Source organism: Myotis brandtii, unplaced genomic scaffold (genome assembly GCF_000412655.1).
Source record: "Myotis brandtii unplaced genomic scaffold, ASM41265v1 scaffold250, whole genome shotgun sequence".
NCBI lineage: Eukaryota > Metazoa > Chordata > Mammalia > Chiroptera > Vespertilionidae > Myotis > Myotis brandtii.
In genome coordinates this window covers 321,262-332,524 of record NW_005359478.1, presented here as the reverse complement: position 1 = coordinate 332,524, position 11,263 = coordinate 321,262, and positions in this window count along the sequence as shown.

The following is an 11,263-nucleotide window of genomic DNA, read 5'->3' as shown; positions in this document are numbered from 1 at the left end:
CTGCCTCCGCTGGGGCCTGGCTTCTGCCTGCGCCTCTCCCCGGAGCCCCGGCCATTCTTTTAACCACCTGGAGCCCTCTCCCATGCACTGGACCAAATGAAACAATAAGGCTTTTTGCAGCAAATAAATAAATAAATACATACATACATACAATGAAACTCCCTGCAACAACCCACCAGGTGAAGAGAAATTGTTAGCACCCCGAAATGCTGGATTCTGGTCGCAGACTCCTCCCACCCTGTAAAGTAACCAGTATCCTGGTCTCCTGATGTTTATAGTGATTACTTACTTGCTTTTTCTTTATAGTTTTACCTCCTAAAAATGAATCCTAAAAACAACATTTAGGTTTTTTCCAGAAAAAGCTTTATTGAGATTTAATTCACAGTCATACCATTCACCAATTTAAAGTACAATTCATTGGTTTTTTTGTATATTACATTATTGATTTTTTAAGATTGTAGTAAAACATATAACAAAAATTGCCATGTCAACCATTTTTTTTTCTTTTAATTTTTAAAAATTTTATTTTAGAGAGAGGGAGAAAGAGAACCATTGACAAGGTTCTCTTAACCCAGGATGTGCCCTGACTGGGAACCAACACTCCACCTGTTGGTGTACAGGACGATGCTCCAACCAGCTGAGCCACACTGGCAGGTCATAGGTATCTGGCTTTTAAAGTGTGTATTTCTGTTATTCTGTATACCTGTAGTTCATTCACTTTTATATAGAATTCCATTTCAGAAATATACCACAATTTATCCATTCTGCTGTTTAGGGATACTGTTTTTTTCCAGTGTTCAGCTGTTTCAATATGGTAATATAAAAAAAATGGCACATGTTGCACGCCTTTCTGTTGGGTATACAGCTAGGAAATGATCGCTGGTCATAGAATCTCTTCAACCTGATAATGCCAAGGTGGTTGTATTGATTTTTACTCCCACCAGCAGGGTCTGAGTTCCCTTGTTCCACATCCTCACCAACTCTCATTATCTATCTATTTAGCCACTCTGGTGAATTTGTGTTGATATCTCAGTGTGGGTTAAATATGCATTTCCAATGACTATAAATGAGGGTGAGCACCTTTTTATATGTTCATTGACTATTTATTTTTTTAATATTTTTAGTGATTTCAGAGAGGAAGGGAGAGATAGAAACATCAATGATGAGAGAGAATCATTGATTGGCTGCTTCCTGCACGCCCCCTACTGGGGATCGAGCCTGCAACCCAGGCATATGCCCTTGACTGGAATCAAACCCACAACCCTTCAGTCCACAGGCCTACTCTCTATCCACTGAGCCAAGCTGGTTAGGGCTCATTGACTATTTAGACATCCTCTGTGAGATGCCTACTCAAGTCTTTTGCATATTTTTATATTAAACTTTTCCTTATTGACTTGTAGTTCATTTACTCTGGATATGAACTCGTTAGCACATAATATATGGGAATTACCTTACCCTCTCTATTGCTTGCCTGTTCACTCTCTTGTGTCTTTGATGAAAAGATGTTCTTAAATTTAATGTAGTTGTTATTATGTTTAGTGCTTTTTCTGTTTAAAAAAAGTCTCCTATACCAGGTCTCAAAGATCTTCTCCTATATATTTTATCTTCTGAAAGGTGTTATTGTTTTGCCTATCTCACTAAGATTAGTATCCACCTGGAGTTGATTTTTATTGATACTGGGAAGTAGGGGGTCATGATTCATATTTTATTCCATTTGGAGATTATTATGCCAAATATAATAATTAAAAGGACCGTCATTTCTCCACTGCTCTGCAGAGGTACATTTAGCATAAATCAAGTATCTATATTTGCATGGGTTTATTTCTGGTCCCTCTGTTCTATTATCTGTTCATCCTTGCACAATACTACACAGTCTGTAGCTTTATAACAAGGTTTGACATTATAGGGCAAGTCCTCACACTTGATTCTTTTTCGGGAGTGTCTTTGATATTGTTTGATGATCAGACAAAAACGTTGGGAACAGTTTGTACAAATCTTTTACGTAGGTATTAAAAATAGAAAAGCCATTGTTGTCGTCATCCTTTTCTGAATAATTGTCCCAGTGACTTCCCAGTTTAGTAGTTGGCCTTGTTGTCGCCAGTCACATGTGAATATCTAGCTCTTGACATGTGACTGTTCTGAATTGCAGTGCGCTTTACGTGTAAAAAAATAACAGATTTTGAAAACAGCATTGAACAAAAGCAAGAGACATCATTAATAATTTTGTGTTGATTATATGTTGATGTCATATTTTGTGTACATTGAGTTAAATGTAATATATGATTAAAATTAATTTTGCCTGTCTCACTTTACTGTTTTAAAAATGTAGCTACTAAAAAAAAATTAAATTACATACATGGCTTGTGTTTGTGGCTCACTTTATATTACATTTATATGGGGCAGTGTGGTGGGCTGAACAAAGCCTCCAAAGATACATGGGTCCTAATATCTGGAACCTATGAATGTTACCTTTCATGGCAAAAGGGGTTTTGCAGGTGTGACTAAGGTTATGGCCCTTCAGATGGGCAGTTATCCTGGATTACCTGGGCAGATCCTAAATGCAATCACAAAGATCTGATTAGAAGAAGGCAGTGAGCCCTAGCCCATTTGGCTCAGTGGTTACAGCGTCGGCCTGCGGACCAAAGGGTCCCCGGGTTTGATCCCGGCTCAAGGGCACGTGCCTTGATTGCAGGCTCCTCCCCACCCGGGCCCTGGTCGGGGCTCATGCAAGAGGCAACGAGTCGATGTGTTTCTCTCACATCGATGTTTCTCTCTGACTTTCCCTCCTTTCCACTCTCCCTAAAAATCAATGGAAAAATATCCTCTGGCGAGGATTAACAAAAAAATAAATAAATAAGAAGTCAGTGAGATATGACAACAAAAGAGGAGACGGAATGTGACTGTGGAAGCAGATATTGGCGTGATTGGTGTGGGTGACGACCAGGAGCTGGGAAAAACAAGCAGGATGCTTCTCTAGAGCCACCAGCGGGAACTAGCCCTGCTGACATCGTGATTTTAGTCCTTAAGACTCTGGGCTCAGATTTCTGGAATTCTGAGCATCGACCCATGAACCAGGATGTCACGGTTCAATTCCCAGTCAGGGCACATTCCGGGGTTGTGGGCTTGATCTTCAGTGGGGGGCATGCAGGAGGCAGCCAATCAATAATTCTCTCTCATGATGGATGTTTCTACTTCCCTTCCTCACTGAAATCAATAAAAATATATTTAAATACATATTTAATAAAAACATGGGTATAGAAAGTAGACCATTTAAAATGTGTAAGACATTTTAATGCATGACTATGGTTCTAAATTGCCTCTGGTTTATGCTTTGTATTTCTCCAAGATTTGTTTATCTGTTATAAAAGCTACCCCCCAGCCCAGCTGGTATAGTGGTTGAGCGTCGACTTATGAACCTGGGGATCACGGTTCAATTCCCTGTCAGGGCACACGCCCGAGTTGCAGGCCCAATCCCCAGTGTAGGGCGTGCAGGAGGCGATCAATGATCCTCTCTCATCCTTGATCTTTCTCTCTCTCTCCCTCCCTCTCTGAAATCAATAAAAAAATATATTTTTAAAAAACACAAAAACTACCCCCTTCCCTGCCTATGGAATGTTAAGTTTACAGTCTAGAGAACTCTAGACAATAAAGTCTTCCTTAATTCAACATGCCACTAATTTGTGGTTGTTCAGAAATATCAGCAGCCTCATAAAATTTACATTTATCTAAAGTTGTAAAAATCAATGAGGTGAGGTGGAATTTTCTCCTCCTTGAAAATTTGTTTTTAGGTTTTTAGCTACTGAAAAACCTAAAATTTGTTTCTAGGGCTACTAAAAACACACATTTACAAACTAGTTTATAGACTATTTTAAAGAGAGGTACAAGGAGCATTGATAGTCCTGGCGTAAAACAGGTTCCCCAGCTCCTGAGCACCCACGGCTGGCCCCTCGCGGTTGCCAGTATCCTTCTGCAGTGGTCATTCATCTCCCCCCACTCTCGCCCCCGCTCCTCCTCCTCCTCCTTTCTTTTCTTCAAGATAATTCTTCACATACCAGTCTCTGTTTTTTAATTTAATTCTCTTTTGCTTCCTTTTTACATTGTTTAGACTGTTTTTGTAATCTGAAGATTTATATCCTTTCCTGTCTTTTTTTTCACTTTGCTTCAACTTTTGTATTTTGTTTTTGTTGTTGTTAATCCTCACCCAAGGATATTTTTCCATTGGTTTTAAAAGAGAGTGGAAGGAGAAGATGGAGAGAAAGAAACATCGATGTGAGAGAGACACATCGATTGGTTGCCTCCTGTATGCTCCCCGACCAGGGCCAGGGATCGAACCTGCAACCCAGGTACTGCCCTTGACCTGGACGGAACCCAGGACTCGTCAGTCTGCAAGCTGACGCTCTATCTACTGAGCCAAACTGGCTGGAGCTCGTTGCAACTTTTTCAGGACAACCTTGCCCATCGCCTAGGACCTTTCACTTCCTTTCAGTGGAATTGGTTTTTGAAAAACTGCAATATGAGGGGTTAGGCTCAGGCATCCTGGGGGTGGCTTACAAGGGAAAGATGCCTCTTAGCTGTGGAATCGGATGTTATATGCGCACAATCACACCCACTGTGAATATCAATAAGTTTGTTTCTGCATTCTAATCCTTTTGCCTTTTCTTTCTTTTTCTTTTTTACTTCCCTGGGTAACCTCCAAGTCATGTTGATGAGAAGTAGAGACAGAGGGCATCCTGACCTTGTCTTGTTCCTGGTTGTGATAATCAGCCTCCAGCGTGGCCCCCCCTGATTCTTGCCTCCTGGCGTTCACAGCCTTGTACAGCCCCCCCCCCCCCCCCATATTGTTTATGTGACCAGTGGAGCAGGGCAGGAAGTGATGGTATGTCACTTCTGAGGCTAACGCATAAAAAACATAGTAGCATCTGCCTCTCTCACTTGGAAACTAGTTGTAGGGAAGCCAGCTGCCATCTCCTGAGCAGAGGTCCGTGTGGTTAGAAACGGAGGACTCCAGCCAGTAACAAGTGAAGAACGGGGCCTCCTGCTGAGCCTGGGAGTGACTCTGAAGGACCCTCTAGCCCCAGTCAAGGGGCTCTAGCCTTCAGAGGACAGCAACCTCATGAGACCCTGAGCCAGAGCCATTCAGTGAAGCCGCTTCCAAATTCCTAATGCACAGCATCTGTGAGATGCTAGCGCCTGTTTTAATCCACTGCAGTGTTGAGGTAATTTGCTACACGCAGTAAGTCACTTCACTAACCTCAAAGGAAAAGCTTTCAACATTTCACCTCTAATACGGTGTTTGGTGGCGGTGTTTGGTAGATGTCCTTCATAGACTAAGAAAGGCCTCTTTTACTCCTCGTTTGCTGAGACTTTATCCCATAAATGTTGAATTTTATTAAATATTTTTTCCTGCAGCTATTGAGATGATTTATGATTTTTTTTTTCTTATTTGGTTTGTTAAAGTAGTAAATTCATTAATTGATTTTTGGGGAAAGTTAAGCTTTGCTTGCATTACTAAAATAATAATAAACACAAATTGGACACGATGTAGCATTCTTTTTTTATATATTGCTGGATTCAACTTCCTAATATTTCTTTAGGATTTTTTGTGTCACTGTTTGTGAGTGAGACTTACCTGTAATTTTTCTTCCTCATACTTGGTTTTGTGGTTTTGATGAGATGCTCAGTTAGATGAGATCACAAGAGGAAAGGCTCGGGGGGAAAAAGTTTATAATACACTCATAGGTCTTAAAGGCAGGAGGCATGACAAGTCGACACAGGGCCAAATCTGAAAGACTCCAGGGTAGTCAAGAGGCAGAAAACAATAGGGTGGGGTGAGGTTAGGCCACCGCCTTTATTGAGGTTCCTGTGGGAAAGGCCAGGCAGGGCAGGGTGAATGGTTTAGGGCTGGATAGTTTGAAGAAGTTTGGCTAACTTTGGGCCCTAGGAGCGGTCCCTAGTTGCCTGACCCCTGGCCCTGGGATGCTTAAGGTAGAGAAGTATTTCCTTTTGGGATGCAAAGACCAGATAGAGGAGTAAGGCTCTGTCTGGATCAGACTCCAGGCCGGATCCTTTGCTATCTCTAAGAATGCTTCTCCCCAAGCAGAAAGGTGATTTTAAGGATGTCAAAACAGCATAATACATAGAAAAAATGTTTAACATTTACAATACATTATACTAGCCTCAGAATGATTTGGAAAATGTTTGGAAAACTATTCTATTCTCTAAAAGTTTGTATAAAATTGACCTAATTTCTTCTGTTTGATAGAAGTTGCTATGGCCCTAGCTGGCTTGGCTCAGTGGATAGAGCGTTGGCCTGCGGACTGAAGGGTCCCAGGGTAGGTCCAGGGCACATGCCTGGGTTGCGGGCTTGACCCCCAGAAGGGGGCATGCAGGAGGCAGCCAATCAATGATTCTCTCTTATCATTGAAGTTTCTATCTCTCTCTCCCTCTCCCTTCCTCTCTGAAATCAATAAAAAAATATATTTTTTAAAAAGTTGCTGATGAAGCTTTGTGGGCCTGGAACATGCATTGTGGGGAAATGGTTAACTATTATTTCAATTCTATTAAGTTATTGGCATATTCAGAACTTCTATTTCTTCTTTGGTAAAATTTCATAAACTGTCTTTTTTCCCCTTGGGAACGTATCCCATTTCATAAACCCTTTTAAATGCTTTAGCACAAAGTTCCTAACATCCTCCTAGTTTCTTTTTAAGTTCTCCGGGGACTATGGTAATGCCCTGGTTTCCATTCCTGATCAGGTTTATTTGTGTCTTTCTCTTTTTTTCTTTTTATCATCTCATCAAAGATTTATTAGGTTTCATTAGTCTTTTTTAAAATACCAACTTCTGTTTTTTTTAAATTCTATAGTGTGTGTGTTTTCAATTAGATTTATTTCCTCCTTTCTAATTTCATCAAGTTTAATTTGCTATTCTTTTTCTACTTTTTGGTGCATATTTCGTTTATTAATTTTCAGCTCTCCTTTCCTAATGTCACTATGTAAGGCCATAAATTTTCCTCAAAAGAATGGCTTGTATCCCATAACTTTTAATATGTAGTATTTTAAAATTTTATTAGAATTTCTTCTTTGATCCATGTATTATTTAGAAGTATATTGTTTTATTTCCAAACATATGAGCTTTTCTGACTATCCTTTTGGGTGTTTTATTTATTTTTTAAAAATTTAATTACAATTTACATTCAATATTATTTTATATTAGTTTCAGGTGTGCAGCATAGTGGTTAGACAATCACATACTTTACAAAGTGTTCCCTCTAATAGATCCCAGTGTCCAACTGGCATAATACATAGTTATTACAATATTATTGACTATATTTCCTATGGTGTACTCCTTTTGTTTTTATTTCTAGCATAATTGTATTGTGGCTAAGGAATGAACTCTGAATGATTTCCATCCTTTGGATTTGTTAAAACTAGTTCTATGGTTTAGAATATGGTCCATTTTGGTAAATACTGTATGTATGTCTGAGACAAATGTGTATTTTGCAGCTTTGCAGGTATAATGTTTTATATATTTATTTGGTAAAATCAGTGAATAGTATTATGAAAATTTCCTATATCTTTACTATTTTTTTTTTGTCTACTGAGAGAGTATATGAACATCTCTACTATGATCAGATATTTGTTTATTTAAATTTTTTATTTAAATGCATTGAGGTCATGTTACTAGGCACAACATATTTAGAATTGTTATATCTTCCTAGTGACTTGAACCTTTTATAATTATGAAGTATCTCTCTTCATTTCTAGTAAAGAGAAGAGAGTAGGATATAAAATAGTTGGATTTTAAATTGGGTGGTGAGCCCTGCCAGCATGGCTCAGGGGTTGAGTGTTGACCTATGAACTAGGACTTCACGGTTTGATTCCTAGTCAGGTCTCATGCCTGGGTTGCAGGCTTGATCCCTAGTGTGGGGTGTGCAGGAGGCAGCCGATCAATGATTCTCTCTCATTATTAATATTTCTATATCTCTCTCCTTCTCCTTTCCTCTCTCTGAAATCAATAAAAATATATTTCAATTGGGTGGTGAGTACACAATACAATATACAGATGTTGTATTATAGACCCTGAATTCTATTCCAATGACCTATCTGGCTACATGTGTGCTCATGCCACACTGTCTTGGTTACCGTAGCTTTGTAGTAAGCTTTGAAACCAGGAAGTGAGGCCTCTAAATAGTGTGGCCTTTGAGGGTAATTTTTCAATTTTATTCTGACTGCTTTTACTAAGTTTTCTTTGTCTTTGGTTTTCTGCAGTTTCGGTATAATGTGTAAGGCCATGGTGTTTGTTGTTGTTTTAATCCTGCTTAGGATTTGTTGGATTCTTAAATGTATGATTTAGTGTGTTTCATCAATTCTGGAAAAATTTGAGCCATTTTTCTTCAACTATTGCCTATGCTCATTCGTTCCTCTCCTTATAGGACTCTATTTAGCCCTTTTCGTGTGACATCCATGTCTCTTACCCATTCCTCTACATTTTCTATCTTTTTACTCTATTATGCATCATTCTGGATATTTCCCTCTGACCTATATTCCAGTCCATTAATTTTCCCTTCTGCTATTTCTAATCTGCTGCTAAACTGTTTCTTAATTTTGATTATTTTATTTTAAATTCCAGAGTTTACATTTTTAACCTGTTAAATTTGTTGTATCTTTTTTTTTTTTTTTTTTTTAATTTCCAGTTCCCAGCCAAATTTTCCACTCTTGGCTTTTATTTCTTGAACATAACAAACATAATTGTTTTGTAATCTATGCTGATAATTTCATATCTGGAGACCCTATGAGTCTATTTCTACTATCTATTGTACCTACTATTCTTATTCATGCTGTCTTATATCCTTGGGTTATCTTTGTGTGCTAGACATTTTTAAAAAATTATTTATAGAAGTGCCTTGGAGCTCAAGATAATATTATCTTCCTCTAAAGAGAACTTATTTTTTTTTTTTTTTGCTGACTCTTGAGGGCACTAGCAATTGGGAACCATCTTAAAGCAAGTTCAGGGCTTGAGATTTCCTGGGTCACTCTTACGCCTAGCGTACATCCCTTTAGCATCACACCCAAAAGTGAGACATGTTCACTGTCGTCCTCATTCTTGGCAGGACTCTAACTCGGACATTTTCACCCCAGCCCCCTGAGACTGCCAGAATTGTAGCCCATACTTTTCCAGAACAAAATTCCCAAGGTATAAGCAGCCTTCAAGAAAGGCTTCACATCTCCACTTTCCCATCCTCTGCACTATCTCAGCATCTCAATTCAGCGATTCCTCAAATCTTGTTACTTCTCTGATGACTTAAAGATGATTTTTTAGTTTTTTAAAAAGTTTTTATTGGTATGAATATTTGTTTGAATTATCTAGGCTTCCATATCCAGAATTCATGGGCCCTCATACCCTCAATGGAGGGGTCCAAGAGGTAGCATTATCTTCAGAGATAGTCGGGTCCTCACTGTGCTATGGAATAAATCATGGCTGGTTTATGTCAATCATGGTAAACCCTTCCTCTTTGCTCATCTGGGGTGGTCATATGACTTCCTTTTGAGCAAAAGGCACAAGAAAAACACTCCTGGGAACTTGCCAATGAATGTTGGTGTCCTTTTTGAAAGAGTTGTTTGGGAACCTGAGCCCCTTCTCTTCTCTTTGTTTCGGGATGATGTTATGTAAGGAACCCTGCCTGGGGTTGAAAAATGACTGAGGGAAAAGAACATCGCGGAGATGTCAACTCATGGCTCTTGATGTTGTTGAGCCACTTAAAAACTCGGGGGCCCTTTGCTTTCAGGCTTCTTAAGGAAACAATCGACATCCTCGTGGTTTCCCTGTTTGATTTTCCGTGTGTGCAGCCCACAGCGTTCCTGACTGACATGTCATCCTTCAAGACTCGGCTTTAAACCTTCCTTCCTCAGGGAGGTCTTCCTGAAACCCCCAGGTCAACACATTTGACAATACTCTGCTGTCCCTTTAGTAGCCCTCATCACATGTGTCATTATTTGTGGAATGATAGTCTTTCTCCCTGGGCGGTGAGCCAGAGCTGGGTATCCCAGAACCCAGCCCTAAATAAATACCCAAATAAACAAATACAGAAAAGAGTCAAGAAAACACAAGTGGAAGGAGAAACTGGATTAAAGAATTAGAAGATGTGAGTTAAAATATGTGCAATTGTGCTTTTTCTAACACATGAAAATTTTCAAGGCTCAAATAATCATCAACGAAGGGTTGAACGGCCATTCAGAGAATGGGTGTGCATTTATGTAACCTCGTAGAAACTTCATTTCTCTCATATGACCTTTTCTCCTTTCTGTCCTTTTGATTCAAATTGGCCTCAACAGCACCCTGACTCACTCACCTGCCTCCTTCTCCGTTGCACGCGAACTCCCTTAAGCATTAAGCCCTCAGGACAACGAGGTTCTGATGAGCATCAGATAATCTTAGGAACAAAGCCTCGGGCCCATGGACCCAGAGACAGAGTTTCAATCAAACCAGAGATAACAGCTAGGCCTCAGTTGTGTTTCAGCTCCAGGACCAGCTGCATCGAATAATGACCCCCCTGGTGCCGGCCAATCAATCCGTGGAGACCACAACCCTGCATGGACACACCTGGAAAACTGCTGACACCTGTATTCTATTGAGATCTTCCCCTAGGCCCAGGACATCCCCTAAAATCTCCACCCTTAAAACCTTAGGACTGCCCGGCCGGTGTGGCTCAGTGGATTGAACGTCATCCCATGAACCAGGAGGGCCCCGGTTTGGTTCCAGGTCAGGGCACTTGCCCGGGTTGCAGGCTTGATCCCCACTAAGGGGCATGCAAAAGGCAGCCCATCGATGTTTCTCTCCTCCCTTCCTCTCTATCTAAAAATCAATCAAAAACATATTTTAAAAACTGCCCTAACCGATTTGGCTCAGTGGATAGAGCCTGCGGACTGAAGGGTCCCGGGTTCGATTCCGGTCAAGGGCACATGCCTGGGTTGTGGGCTCGATCCCCAGTAGGGGGCATGCAGGAGGCAGCTGATCAATGATTCTCTGTCATCATTGATGTTTCCATCTCTCTCTCTCCCTTCCTCTCTGAGATCAATAAAAAAAACAAAACAAACCCAAACACCTTAGGATGAGGACCCAGCATGCTCTCCCTCCTGGGAGTACAACCCGTGCATTTCTCTCCCCTCACCCCCTCCTCCAGGCTCATTACCATTAGCCTCCTCACTCCCAAACTCCAAGGGCTCTTCCTTTACCTCCATAACTTGTTTCCTAAGCCCATTTCT